The 15,506-nt window shown below is 52.2% G+C and overlaps 1 protein-coding gene across 5 annotated transcripts in view; it reads right to left on the minus strand.

The window, feature by feature from the left end:
- CLCN4 (chloride voltage-gated channel 4) overlaps positions 1–15,506 on the minus strand; it is a 63,586-nt gene that overhangs the window by 38,160 nt on the left and 9,920 nt on the right. Inside the window, exon 1 of one of the 5 annotated variants that reach the window (XM_027608059.2) lies at positions 6,483–6,846. The exons of 1 other annotated variant lie outside the window; for it this stretch is intronic. The gene's annotated coding sequence lies outside the window, so the exon portion shown is untranslated. Of the gene's footprint in view, positions 1–2,459; positions 2,667–5,390; positions 6,401–6,482; positions 6,847–15,506 lie in introns of those variants that run through there. 3 more of the 5 variants (XM_027608060.2, XM_027608062.1, XM_027608061.2) reach the window with 3 other exon arrangements.

The raw sequence follows: 15,506 nt of genomic DNA on the forward strand, positions 1-15,506 counted from the left end.
TCAATTTGGGGTTACGAGTACGTCTTGGTGAGTAGACAAATGCACAAATGCAGAACCACAAAGTAAGACTGACCACACAAATTTCTGAAAAACCTCAAGTTCTGCAAAAGCGAGGCATCAAAACGAGAGGGCCAGAGGGGCAAACAGGGTCGAGGCCTACCACTCCAAATCCAATCACTGCAACCGAACCAATAACTGGTTCTCTTGTGAGATAAAGTGCACGACTCAGGCAGGCGGCCTACGTGTCATCACTGAGGATATTCAAACCCTACAGCTAGAGCAGAGTGAAATGCTGGCCAGGCATTAACCCACTGGTGGAAGCCAAGACAATCCGCAGAGGGCAGAGGCCCTGTGTAGGGGCTGCAGGGTGGAGGCGGGGAGGGGGGCCCCTGGAGACGGACAAGGCAAGACGACAACCTACCACATGACCCGTGCTATGGTCTGAATGTGTGTGTGCCCCGGAAACTCGTATGTTGAAATCCCATCCCCCTGTGTGATGATGTTAGGAAGTGGGGCCTTTGGGAGGTGACTAGGTCAAGCAGCCCTCAGGAATGGGATTAGGTGTCCTTATAAAAGAGACCCCAGAGAGCTTCCTCACCCCTTCCATCGTGTGAGGACACAACGAGAAGTCTCTGACGGAGAAGAGGGCCCCCACCCAACCGTGCTGCCCTCCCCCCGCCCCGGTGTCAGACTTCCAGCCTCCAGAACTGTGAGAAATGAATGTCTCTTGTGTAGAAGCCCCCCAGTCTGTGGGATTTGATCATAGCGGCGCAAACAGACTAAGACAAGCCAAGAGCCATGCCCGGCTAGCAGCACACCGCCCTGGGCAAGGGAGCCGTGGATACAGGCGCTCACTTTTAATTTTTCTTAAAATACAGTCAAAAGGGCTCCTGCTGCCAGGACAGTAGCCAAGCTGAGAGTTTCTCCTTTTCCTAAGATAACAATTCCACTCCCACTCTCCTGGCTCCCTGGGTCTGGAAAACAACCGCAAATAAACCAAGACACCTTCCATGTTATACCACCATCAGAGCCTGATTTACAGATCACATAGGAGCTAATTTGAGATGAAGAAAATGCTTTGCAGCAGGACCAATGCTCCCCACCAGTTAGCAGGAAAAAAATAATACACTCTCACAAAGACAAGAAGTTGGAATAAGCACTAAATAAAAATTACTTTGGCAAAGAGCACAGAAATTTGAATTATAGGACGAGGCCCACAAAAGTGCTGGAGTAGATGGTTAAAGAGGGGAAGGGTAGTTATAAAGATACTTGAGCATAGGCTTCTCTCATTGCTTTATGTATTTTTATATCTGGAGGACTCAACCACGACCTGATGAAACTGCACTTTAATCAAATTGAAAAGTCGCTATGGGCAAAGCAGGGTAATCACCTTACAAGCAATAAAGTGGCGATAGTGAGTGATTTATTGACCGTCTGTGCAACTCGGCTGCTTTAAAACTTTAAAAGTTTGAGGTTTGAGCCATGCCAAGCCGAAAACTATACCTGTTGATGAGTACCCAGGGAAGAATCATGTTGCATAAGTCAGTAGCAACCAATAATAAAGGGGAAGGAGTAAAATTAGAAAGCAAAGATTTCGTTCTCATTTCTACAAAAACAAGGTGGTAACCTTGTTTGTATTATATGTGGTACAGAAAATCTCTGATGGGAAAAATAAGGGAGCTGACTGTTGACCCACAATGGGCAGCCCTCGTGAGAAAAACCAAGCCAGCAGATAGAAGAGCAGCATAGACTTGGACATTCTATGAAAAGGGAGTTCACGTTACCTGAGATGTAACCAAATCTCTAGTCAAGCAACAACTCCAGGAAATAATGGTTGAATCAAAAAGTCACTCTCGGGAACAATTAACATCTTTGAATTTTGATGGAGCATGTCATGGTCGTGACAATTAGACACATAATTGGTAAAGGAAAATAAACAAGATCTAATTTGTAGATCTAATCAGGGGCTTTCCTGGGAGCCCAGAAGGAGGTGCTGAGGTCACTTCTGATGCCCAGACCCTCCTGGGAGAAGTGTAAGAAGAGGGCATCCAGGTTAGAAAAATGGAAAGAGGGGCGCCTGGGTGGCTCAGTCGTTGAGCGTCTGCCTTCGGCTCGGGCCATGATCCCGGGGTCCTGGGATCGAGCCCCGCATCGGGCTCCCTGCTCCGCGGGAAGCCTGCTTCTCCCTCTCCCGTTCCCCCTGCTTGTGTTCCCTCTCTCGCTGTGTCTCTCTCTGTCAAATAAATAAATAAAATCTTAAAAGAGAGAAAAAGAAAAATGGAAAGAATTCTATCTGGAATCCATTTGGGAGATGTGGATGGATAAGGAATGAGAATCCAGCCAAACATGGGAGTGACAAGGAGTGAACTCCAAGGACTTGCTGAGAAACAAACTTAACCTATATAAGTTCATCATGGAACAAGGAACAACCCCAAATGGATACAAATAGTCATTTGTACCTTAGCAAGGAGCCCTTGCTCCTCTCAGTCTGTTTTTATTTCTTCACTCCAATAAGAGCACTTTTGCTGACAGATGACACCCATGCTTCTGGCCTCAAGGCCTTGGTTCCAGGAAGGACAACATCCTAGAACCTGGATCGGAGATCCCTACTTGGTCTGGATTGTCCAGGTCAGGGCTCAGCAAACTGCAGCTTGTGGGCCAAATCTGGCCTGCTGCCTGGTTCTGTAAATAAAGTTCTGTAAATAAAGCCATGCCCAGGCATTTATATATTGTCTACGGCTGCTTTTCACACGACAAGAGCAGAGTTGAGGAGTTATGACAAAGACTATATGGCCCCCCAAGCCTGAAATGTTTACTATTTTGACCATTTACAGAGAACATTTGCTGATCCCTGATCCATGCAGTGGACGGATTACAAAAATGGCCATATTCTCTACCCCTCCCTGGATCTACCGCATTTTCAGTGGGACTTCCCAGGTCCTCCTCATTAAGAGGCAGAGTCTATTTCTCCACCCACTGAATCTGGACTTGCCTGTGACACGCAGCAGAAGTGACTAGCATGCATGTGCGAGTCTGGATCCCAAGAGGTGATGCAGCCTCTGCTGGCTGGTTTGTTGGTGGTGGTGGTGTTTTTTTTGGGGGGGGGGGGGCGCTCTGCCTCTGCCATGAGAAGCCTAGGCTAGAATGCCAGAAGATGAGAGACCACATGGCATGGAATGGAGCTGGGTCAGCTCAGCTAAGGCCATCCCAGGTCACCTAGGCCCAGCCAGGCACAGGTTCCTGAGTGAGCCCAGCCAAGATCAGCCGAGTTTGGCCCAATCAAATCACCCAGCCCACCCACAGACTGTGAGAAAAATAACTGGTTATTGTTTCAAGCCGTTGGGTTTTTTGAAGGGGTTGTCACGTAACAGTGTTCAGCACTGTTGCTTGGGCTCCGGAGGGAGAGGAGCAATGAAGACAGGTAAGTGAGCTGGGGCACCGTGGACGGACTTCCGGGAGGAGGACAGGAACAACGATGGAGGATAAAACTGCCAACAGAAATGGGACGGAATCAAATTTCAGGCTGGAGGCGTCTGGCCCGACAAAATAACACCCGTCCTACCGAACCGTACTTACCTACAAAGGGAATCTGGAAGACACACTGCGCACCTAGATCTTTTATCCAATCCTTTCAGGCAAGAAAGTATCTATCGGTTTGGTCTTGCAGTATGACGGCTCCAAGAGGCTGGGGTCCAAGGGTTCACCAGCGGATGATAACAACAGACCCTGTCCAGTAAAGCTCACTTCACCCAGGGCCCGATGAACACAGCACGCATTAACTGTGAGGGTATCAGGGATGTGATTTATGACTTTGATACTGAAAACAACTCTAGATGGCTTGGCTCACCCTCAAAACAGGGATGTGTGCCATTTAAAGGAAATCTGGACTTTGCATAGTCGGATATTGGCAATAAAAAAACGGTTTCTAGAAGATGAACGAAAGCAGGAAATCACCCAGATCAAGGTAAAGAAGGACAGGTTCTAAGTCTGATCAAGGCCACGCTGAATACAGAGCACCCCATGCTAGACTAGTAAGGATCATCAGCATGTCAGGCAGAGGAAACCCATTCGTCTGAGTGTGCTGTGCCCTCTACCTAGAACAGCTCTCCTGTCCCGACAGGAAAGCTCCTATTCACCCTCCAGCATTCTCCTCTGTTTCGCACTCTCTGTGCCACGTGCATTAATTTCCCCAGAGAGAACTGGGAGCTTCCTCCTTGGCAATCAAAAACATTCTCTTTTTCTCTCGTGTTTTTAAATGGTTGGTAGTTAACAAAATAATAACACAAGATCCACCCTCTTAACAAATGTTCAGGGTACGGCCAAGGTACCCTGTGCAGAAGGTTGTACAGCAGATCTCTAGAAGTTTTTCGTCTTCCCTCACTGAGACTTTATACACACCGAACCACGACTCCCCGTTTCTGCTCCGCCCCCTCCCCCCCCCGCCCAGGCCCCCGGGAACCACTGCTACCTTCTGCTTCTATGAGTTCGGCCCCTTGAGACGCCTCATACAAATGAAATGATGCAGTGCGTCTTTCTGTGACCGGCTTATTTCACTCCGCGTAACGTCCTCCAGATCCATTCGTGTTGCTGCCTACGGCAGGACTTCTGCTTCAGAGTCCAGTGTGTGTACACGTCCGTTTTCTCCGTCCACTCGTCAGCTGGTGGGCATTCAGGTGGCCTACTTGTCTCTGTCGTTCTGCCAGTGGAGCACGATGCTTCTGCGGCTAGGTAAGGGGCACAGGCCTGCTGGTAGCTCTGGCACCTCGGACAGGGGTCTGGGAGGGAGCCGATGCCCAATAATGCGACCCACTGCCTGTTTTGGTAAATCAAGTGTCAGGGGCACACGGCCAAGTGCCTTCGGTCACGCCGCGCCTAGGGCTGCTTGGGGCTCCCGCGGCCCAAGGGAGGGACTGCGACACGGGCTGGGAGGCCCACAGGGTGGAAAATCCTGCCCACCCGGCCCCTCCCTCGAAACACGAGCTAAGGCCTGAATGGCAGCTAAGTCACCACAAGGGGACGGGCAGGGGACAGGGGGCCGGGACAGGAGCAGTCTCTACCGCGCCCGCCCTGGCAGCCCGTCTCCTGGCCCTCAGCCCCGTGGCCACCGGCGCTCACCGGACTGGCGAGGCTCTGCGTCTTTTCATCTGAGCTCGGATTTTCTGTTCCATCTGCCCAAGTCATCTGGGAATTAGCTAATAGAGAAGCCGGCAAATAAGACAACATGGTCTGATTTGGGAGAGGAATACTGGCAGAAAAACTTGTCAGTGTTTTTTTGTATGGCGCATGAGCTAAGAATGTAAGACAAAAGCTGGAAATAAAAGATTCCATTTATATAAAGTTCATAAACAGGCAACACTAATCTGTGGTGTGAAGGTCTGGGTAGTGGTTACCTTTTGGGGTGGGGTACGGCCTCCTGGAAGGCGCCACAAAGGGCTTCTGGGGGCCAGTCGCATCCTGTTCCTTGACCTGGGTGCCGGTTACAGAGGGGAGCTCCCTTGGCAAAAATTCATGGAGCTGTACACTTGTGATTTTTGCATTTTTATAGGTAGATATTTACTTCCATAAAAAGCTCAGCTAAGAAAAGGGATTTCAGTCTGGCAGCACCTCAAAAGGTTAAACACGGAGTTGCCACGTGAAGCAGCAACTCCACTTGCAGGCTTAGACCCAAGGGAACTGAAAACATGTCCGCACAGAGACTTACACACAAATGATCAGAGCAGCATTATTCCCACTAGCCAAAATGTGAAAACAACCCAAATGCCATCAACTGATGAACAGGCTAGACCCCAAAAATGCAACTAAAGGACCTCACTAGCAACATTTCAACCTGGAAGCTTTGGGAAAATTGAAAAGGTAGTTTCTAACACTAACGTAAGTGCAAGTGCGCGCGCACACACACACACACACACACACACACACCTGGAGGTTTCTGTATCCTACAATCAGAAGTTTCTCCGACTAATTAGCTATCCTAATGCTTCAAGACTGCAGACGCCCTTGGCTCGTGAATAAAGATATGATCATACCACAGCTCTTAACAAAGTGTCACAAGATACCACACAAAAAGCTTAGGACCCAAGGAAGAAAGGATCTAAGAATATGGAGTTCAGAGCCAGATCCTGGTCAGACGGCACCCAAAAGAGAAACAAACAAACAAAACAACCTCAGAAAAGCTTCACTTCCTACATCTTTGCCAGAAGTTCCAGAAGTCATCCCACGCAGCCACTACGAAGCCCCTTTTCTTGCAGCCCCTTTGCGCTGGCCGCTACCGTAACGGCCACCAGGCTGGGGGCCCCCGGTCAGGGAGGCTGCTTTGCCAGCCGTCCTTCTGCCCAGGTGCCCTGGAGTGTCCGGGAAGGTCCTGTGGGTCCAGGACACACATGCGGGGACTGCCTCCTCCTTCCCCCATCTCTCTTCAACCTGTAAGTCCCACCTGCCCTCCAAGAGAGGGCAGGACCCCCCCCCCCCCCGGCCTGCCTCACCGGCGGTCCTTCCCTCGGCCTCCTGTAGCCGGAAGTCCTGCCTCAGGTTCTGGAAACCTCGTACGTCCAGAGCCCACGGCTCTGGCTCCCTGCTCTGAGTGACTGGAGGGCCACTCCCTCTCTAACCCACGGCCACTCCTCTGTCACCTCCGGTGCCTTCTCTTCTTCTCCCCACGCTCTGGCTCAAGTGCTTCCCAAAATGGGCCTGCAGTGGATGAGTCACCTCGGTGCAAGGCCTGCGTTACCGTGATCACCGGCATGACCAGCTAACCTCACTCCTTCCTGGTCTCGTCTCTCCTCCGAGGGCGGCCAGGCCAGCTCCTCGCCCGCACTCGGTTCTCTGACAGGGGGAGGGAACCAGGAGCTTAAGCCGAATGAAGATACCGTCCACCCGGCTGCCTTCGTTCTGAGCCAGGATCTCTGTGCACACAACACCACGACACACTTACGGAATGTAATCCGATACAAATGCACTCTAGCTTCAGATTACACAACACAGCCTGGTTCTCTTACTTCGCTCACGTGGACAGAGCAAGAAAAGGGTTCTTGCCATGAAATTTGAAGCTGTAGCACACATTTGTTTATCTGCCATTTCTGCTGCTCTGAATTCAAAGACTAAAAGAGGAAGTTTAAAATACAACAAATGGGGGTGCCCGGGTGGCTCAGTCCATAAAGCGTCCGACTCGCGATGCTGGCTTAGGTCATGATCTCAGGGTCCTGATCTCCTGGGTCGTGGGATCCAGCCCCCCATCCAGCCCCAGCGTTGGTGCTGGGCTCTGCCTCAGCACGTAGTCTGCTTGAAATTCTCTCCCTCTGCCTCTTCCACCACTTCCACGCCTGCACGTGAGCGCTCTCTCCCTCTCTCTAAAATAAATAAATATTTTTAAAAAATAATTTCAAAATAAAACGGGGCGCCTGGGTGGCTCAGTCATTAAGCGTCTGCCTTCAGCTCAGGTCATGATCCCGGGGTCCTGGGATCGAGCCCCGCATCGGGCTCCCTGCTCCGCGGGAAGCCTGCTTCTCCCTCTCCCACTCCCCCTGCTTGTGTTCCCTCTCTCACTGTGTCTCTCTCTAGTCAAATAAATAAAATCTTTAAAAATATATAAATAAATAACTAAATAAATAAAAATAAAACATAACAAATGTACCGGGATTTTCTGTCCCCACAATACACACACACACACACACACACACACACACACACACTCTTTCCCATCCAGCCAACAGGCAGACACAGAAAGGCAGTATCCATCTGTGGCTCTCCCTGTGCCTCCAGGCCCAGCGATTGGCCTGCACAGAGTTCCTGCCACACCCGAAGGAAGTTATAGGGAAGCCTTGACTTTGGTCTCTTCGCCCAGTTATAAAACCACCACATGACCCCATGCACATGAACTGCCCTATACATGTGGCTTTGCTGTCCTCACCCAATTTCTAGAACAACTACTGTATCTGATGCTGCCAGCACCCCACCCACATTCCTCAAAACCTTCCAGTAAGCTCCAGCTTATTTCCAACTGGATCTCTATGCCTGAATGCGTTATTAGGAGCAGGTATTAACTGATGACTCTCAGGAACTGGTGTATAAATATCCCCACTCCCTTACCCCCTGAATGGAGTCATTTCAAGGCAAGTGTTTTATAAGGCAGAAAAAATTGACCACTGCAGGCCTGAGCCTGCTCTCCTTAGAAAGGCCTGCGGGCAAGGTTGGCCCTTGGCTAGCAGGTGGGAACTTGCATTTCAAGAGGGTTCCCACCAGTCCCAGAACCGATGAGAATGGCTCAGTGTGCCTACACTGGTTGTCCAAATAATGTTATTGATGCTGAACTCCTGCTTTCTTTCTAAGAGACTGGAATTTTGATAATGAGCCAGACAGAGGGTGCCTATAGGACCAACCTCCAATAAAACTCATGGGTACTGAGACTCTAACGAGCTTGCCTTTTCCCTTTGCTGATTGTGCCCTATATGCCTTACTGTAATAAATCATAGCCAGGAAGACAACTGTATGCTGTCCTGTGAGTACTCCTAGTTGAACCCAGAGATGATCTTGGGGAGCCGGGACACAGCAAGCTCTGTTTCCTAGAGTTTGCAAAGCGTAGCGTTGGCCTCCAGTCACCTGTTGGGTGAGCTGCATTACCAGCCCAGCCTCTACTGGCTGCCTTCTTTTCCGGGTCACACCTCCCCACGCCCCTCCCAGGAGACCCTGCGCCTCCCACAAAGCTCCCTGCACTGGGATCCTTGTCTCCGGGGCCACTTCTGAGAGAATCCAAATGAAGGCAGCATGGCATTTTCTACTGCATCAACCAGCAATGCCTTTCTTTGCCTCTGTGAAACCCATGAGTGAGGTTTTTATGGCTCTGTACAAACGGGCAAAACCTTCACGACCTGGGGCTAAGCGAGGAGTTCTCAGAAATGACACCAAAAATATAATCCATAAAAGAAAAAACGGACAAATTATACCGATGGGCAAAGTCAAACTTCCCATCCATGTAAGAATTCAGAAAAACTCCCAGATACACTCAATTGATTGCAACAGATGAACAGTCCACCAACACAGGGGGTCCAGGCTGTGCTGCGGACTCTAGCAATTCTGGGACAAGCTGAGCATCGAAACGGCCTGTCCTACGCTCCTGCAAAGAACACTGGTGGCCGATCACTGCCTAGACCGGAGATACACAAATAGCAGTGTGCGTCAGCATGACCAGCGGGGCTGGCCAGGGCCCACCCCCCTACTTTCAGCTTCAGCAGGTCTGGGGTGGGGCCCAGGGATCTGCATTTCTAACAAGCTCCCAGGGAGGCTGATTGATGCTGCTGGCCCACAGATTGTACTTGGAGAACCACCCGCCCCGTCACCTTTGGTCCCCTCCTATTCTCCCGCTCTCCTGCATGCCCTGCATCCTTCCCATTGTGTCTTAATCACTAAAATTTTTAGTATCAATCTTATTTATCAATAGCATTTTGTTGGAATAATTACTTACAAGCTTGCTTCCTCCCCTACCGGATTGTGAGTTCCTTGGGGTCAGAGGCCTGTTACTCACCCTTATTTATTATCTGGACATTGACAAGTGTTTGCTGAGGCCCGCTCTGCAGTAATCCACTAAACCTAAAAAAGCTTAGCCAATCACCATACACTATCTCTGTTCTAAAGAAACCATTACTAATACTACAATCCATCGATAGATAGAAACTCTATGGAACAATCAATGCGTATTGCCATTTAAAAAAAGAAAAAGATTGTATTTATTTATTTGACAGAGAGAGAGAGAGAGAGCCCAAGCAGGGGCAGCGGCAGGCAGAGGGAGAGGGAGAAGCAGACTCCCCACCGAGCAGGGAGCCCGACGCGGGGCTCCGTCCCAGGATCTCGGGACCATGACCCGAGCTGAAGACAGACGCTTAACCGACTGAGCCCACCCAGGCGCCCCCAGTTAAATGCTTTTGACATCACTGCACAGACATGCTCAATAATACACACAAGAGAGATTCTATCTGTGCATACACTTCGGACGAAAAGAATATATAAACCAAGCTGAAGTCACTACACGTGTAAAATGCGAGTGGCTTTAAAACGTTTCTTTGACTATATGTCACCTTTCACATGCACCATCCCACAGTTTTATGATTTATAACAACGCAAGTCTGAAGAGCATGACGAGCTTTCCCTACTAGGTTTGTAGGTTTTTCTCCTAACTGCTCGATTCGTCTTGATTTTCCTTTATTATTTTTCACACGTGGAAAAAGTTGAGCCGACAAATATGTAGACAGATCTCCTCCCCCAGTGCAGCTGCCCCGTGGCCTGGCTGATGCCCAACCACAGGCATTTGACACCGAATCCCTGGGGCCTGGGGAGCGGACTTTGAACCCGGTGTAGTGGCTAAAAGCACCACGAGCCGACAGTTCCTTTAGGCAAACCCTTCCTCGCCATTCTTATCCAAGTGGAGGAGGTGATAGGGACATGGGTTGAAAACTCCCTTTAAACTCTCTCAAGACGTTTCTCTGGAATACATTTTTTTTTTTTAATAAAGATTTTTATTTATTTGACAGAGAGAGACACAGCGAGACAGGGAGCACAAGCAGGGGGAGCGGGAGAGGGAGAAGCAGGCTTCCCGCTGAGAGCAGGGAGCCCGAGGCGGGGCTCGATCCCAGGACCCCGGGATCATGACCGGAGCCGAAGGCAGACGCTCAACGACCGGGCCACCCAGGCGCCCTGGAGCCATTCCAGTTCTACACAAAGATTTCAACTATTAGACTACAATCCCAGACACAAGAAGCTCAGCAAACCCCAAGCCGCAGAAGTAAATAAAAAAGCAAACCAGACCACACCAAGGCATATCATAATCAAATTGTTAAGACCGGTGAAAAGGAGGGTATCCTAAGAGCAGCAAAAGAAACAAGACACCCGGTACAGAGAAAACTCTTCAGCTACATCCAACTGTGAGGCCGAACAATGTAGCGCTACACGCACTGAACAAGGATGAAGCTTGCAACCCTAACGTCGCACGAAAGCCAGACATGAAGGGATACACACAGGTCCACTAATATAAAGTTCCAACGAGCACAACGAATCTGTAGTAGCAGACGCCCTTGGGCTGGGAAGTGACGAAGAAGGGGACCTGCAGGTGGCTTCTGGGGACTGGTCATGTTCCAGTTCTTTTGGGCCCTGGGTACCCAGGTGTGTTCACTGGGTGAAAACTCAGCAAGCTGTGCATTTCGGCTCTACACACTTTTCTGCACATGTATTTCAGGGCAAACTTTACTGAAGGGCAACAAGAATTGAGTCGCACTGCCTCACTTTACCGAAGGTAGACTTGTAGTTGGCACGCTACGACACTTCCTTGATGTGCCTGTGATGTACCTTCTTTTCTCTTGAAATATCTATCACATCAGCTCTTACAAAAATGACCTCCCACCGAAATAATTCACGTGAAAAGTCTGAACCATCTGACAAAGCAAAGGCCCTGGGGTTGGGCCGACTCGCCGTGCAGCGGGCAGAGGATATGGGCTCCACGCTGCATGGACAGGTCAGGATACGTTTCCCCCGCGCACGAGGTAAAGGGGAGATGGCCACATCCTACATCGGCAAATGCTGGGTGCCCGCAGTGACAGCCAGACATCCAATCCCCACTGGCATCCGGGGGTTATTGCACGAAGTCTCCAGGCGATGCAGACGAACACGGGCATATACATTGTGGAGAATGAAAAAAATCAGCACACTCAAACTCATCATCAACACCCCCCAACTTCCAATGAATACACCTAAACCTTGCATGAAGCTCACCGGACAGAGGGTGGGAGAGGGGGCAGAAGGGGGGGACAGAGGGAGAGAGACCACAGCACGAACAGAGAGGGAGCAAGGAGAGAGGAGTGGAGCTTCAGAAGGGGCAAGAGGGGGGCAGCCACAGCCTGGGGGCTGACCCCAGGAGCGGCCAGCGCTAGGCCCCCTCCCACAGAAGTTTGGGTTCTTACCATTGTATTCGCTATCCAATGCTGGGAAACAAATTACCCCAGAGCTTAGCAGCTTCAAACAATAAACACGTATGATTTTTCCAGTTTCTGTGGGTCAGAAATTCAGAAGCAGCTTGACTGGGTCCTTCTTTTTTTTTTTTTTTTTAAGATTTTATTCATTTATTTGAGAGAGAGAGAGAGAGAGAACACGAGCAGGGGAGAGAGGCAGAGGGAGAGGGAGAAGCAGACTCCCCATTGAGCAGGGCTCCATCCCAGGACCCTGGGATCATGACCTGAGCCGAAGGCAGACGCTTCACCGACCGAGCCCCCCGGGCGCCCCTGGTTGGGTCCTTCTGGCTGCAGCCGATGGAATCAAGAGGACGCACTCACAAGCCGGCCCCCGGACGGGGCTAGCAAGTCCGTGCTCGCTGCTGCTGGGAAGCCTCGGGGCCGCTCCCTCCTGCAGCTCGGCAAGACTGCTAGAGCGTCCTTAGGACGGGGCAGCTGGCTTCCTCCAAAGCAGCTGATCCGAGGGAGCAAGGAGGAGGCAGTAGAGTGCCCTGTGACCCACAGCCGTGGAAGGCCTCCGGCGTCACTGGGACGGTCCCCTGCTGGCCGCACAGGTCAGCCCCGAGTGACCAGAGTGGGAGGAGACTGCATGCGGGCCTGAGCACCAGGACACGGGGTCACTGGGGCCCACTTTGGAGGCTGGCTCCCACACCAGTCAAAGCTTTTCATCCTGGGCTCCTGGGTGGCTCAGTCGGTTGGGTGACTGCCTTCGGCTCAGGTCATGATCCCGGGGTCCCGGGATCGAGTCCCGCATCGGGCTCCCTGCTCGGCGGGGAGTCTGCTTCTCCCTCTGACCCTCCCCCCCCTCATGTGTTCTCTCTCTCTCTCTCTCTCTCAAATAAATAAATAAAATCTTTAAAAAAAAAAAAGCTTTTCATCTCACCTCTCCACCTTGCCTGAAACCACACCAGTTTCAAATTCATTTGAGATCACGGACTCTCGCTTTTTAAAACGCAGACACCTTTAGATGAGGGGCCATGATTCATTCGCTCCTTCCAGCCGATCCTCCAGGCTGGGCTCCCCAGAGGCACTGACAGAGGAGCCCCCTGGTGGCCATGTGGCAAGGGGCCAAGGGCCACAGGTCCAATGAGAGTCCCAAAGAGAGGGAAGCTCAGAGCCAAAGGACAGGCAGAAAGACTGAAAATTAACCTTTGCCTGGAGCCAAAAGAGACAGGGGAGGGCCTCCTCCCCGCCTCCTCCTTCCCTCCCTGCTTCCTCCTTGGCCCGCCTCGGAGCTCCTAGCACATCGCACGCCTTCAGTTAGCGCTTGCCTTGCACAGGACTGGGGAGCTGGTGCGGGACCGTGACCCTCCCTCCACGGCACGCCTCCGACGGCCCCAGGGCCACACAGCTGTTTGTCACGATTGGGAACACAGCCTGCGTGTTGGAAAGGGGATGAGGCCAACTGCATGTGGCCTCAAGTGACACAACAGACTGAGGTTCTGACATCCCCACCGCAGAGGCAGGGAGGGGAGGCCCGAGTCTCTGTGCTCCTGGTGTCAAGGGCCAAGGAATGAGAGTCTCCCCAGAGACTCCTCCACACAATAAGAACTTTTTAAAGATTTTATTTATTTCACAGAGAGAAACACACTGAGAGAGGGAACACAAGCAGGGAGAGTGGGAGAGGGAGAAGCAGGCTTCCTGCCGAGCAGGGAGCCCGATCCCAGGACCCTGGGACCATGACCTGAGCCGAAGGCAGACGCCTAACGACTGAGCCACCCAGGCGCCCCAAGGACAACTTTTCATAGGACTCCGTGTGCCAGGCACCATTTTTAGCACTTCACATATACTCAGTCGCTCGGGCTCTCGACATTCTCTGCATTAAATACTGTCACCCTCAGGCCCACGCCACAGATAAGCAAACTGAGGCAGAGGAGACGTTCGGTCACAGGTACAGGTCGCACAGAAGGTGAGTGGGGAGCCAGATTCGAGCCCAGGCCCCAAGGGCCCTTCCTCCCCAACAGCCTAGCAGGCCTTGGTCCTCTCCGGGCCTGAGAGCTACCTGCCTCCATTGACAGGGCGCTGCTGGCCGCTCCTCGCCTGGACTGTGCGGAGCTTATGCGGAGCTAACGTGAAGGCAAAGGCGCCGGGCTACCCTCTGACCTGTGAAAATGCTGCCATGCTAGTCCCCTAGGGCTGCCCGAACAAAGGGCCCCAGACTGCTCGGCTCAAGTAACAGAAATGTACTGTGCCACAGCTCTGGGGGCCAGAAGTCGGAGACCAGAGGGACGGCGGGGTCGCTTCCTTCCCAGGGCGCCGAGGGCGAACCTGTCCCAGCCTGTCCTGGGCTTGTAGAGGGCGGTCTTCTTCCCACGCCCCTTCCCGCTGCCTTCTCTCCATGCCTTACCGGGACCGCGGCCATGCTGGAGGACAGCGACCTTAATGACCTCATTTCAACTTGATTACCTCTATACAGACCCTATTTCCGAAGTAGGTTGCCCTCGGAGGTCCCGGTGGGACCCCAACGTATGAATTCTGAGGGCCACGATTCAGTTGCTGAAGACAATGCTGGTGGGAAAGAGCACTCTGGGCCCCTCCCGCTCTGGGGACCTTTTCAGACGGAACTTCCATTGACCCTTTCCTCCACAACAACCCATTTTCTGCTTATGTGGGGTATAAATAAAATTTAAGCAGACACTCGAGATCTCTGTAAAGGCTGAATGCAGGCGGTCATCGAACGCGGCTTGGGGGTGTTCCTCCTGGAGCTCTCAGAACAAGGCCACCGGCTGGCTTAACTGGGTTACCAAGGTGAGGGCTGACACGTGGTCCATTCGAAGGTTCTGGGCAAAAGGGGTGCTGGTGGAAGGCATGACTAAGCAAAGAGGAAAAATAGCTCGTCTGTCATCTCTGCGGTCGGCCCTCCTATCTACTCACCACAAAGCCCTCCCAACCAAGCAGCGCCTCCAAGGGGTACCAGGGAGGGAGGAAAAATGTTTCACAGTGAGGCGGGAGAGACACGAAGAACCAAGAGACAGGGCAACAGAGCCAACCCACAGGGAGACAGGGTAAGAAGTGCCAGGCGGGCACAGGGGAGGCGGCCTCAGCCCTGAGAAAGGAGCCGGCAGGTGCCGGGCCGCCGGGCGAGGGGCGGACTTCCCAAGCGGATGAACAGAATGCAGCAGGTGCGTGCGATTCTCCCTCCAGCCAAACCCCACGCCGCCCCGGGCCTCCGAGCCGCTGCTTACGGCAGCGAGCCGGACACCGTCCTCAGAAGGTCAAGGGCCTCCGTAGGACTTCAGGAGGGCTCACGGTCCCCTCTGACAGTGAAGGCTCGGGTCTCAAACTTCCAACGCAACCGACGACCAGGCTCTCTGCTCTCAAGAACGGCACCAAGACCTGCCCGACAGCAAGCAAGAGCCTCGGTGAGCGAGATGCAGTGTGAGTCTGCCCGGAGGGAAGGACAGGCGACAGTGCTGCGAAGTAAGTCAGAGGCCTGGGCCAGCTCATGTGGTCACCCAGGTCACTGGTCACCCGGCCACCATCCCAGCCTCCTCACCGGCCACCCCGCTTTCTCTC

This window comes from Zalophus californianus, chromosome X, assembly GCF_009762305.2.
Source record: "Zalophus californianus isolate mZalCal1 chromosome X, mZalCal1.pri.v2, whole genome shotgun sequence".
NCBI lineage: Eukaryota > Metazoa > Chordata > Mammalia > Carnivora > Otariidae > Zalophus > Zalophus californianus.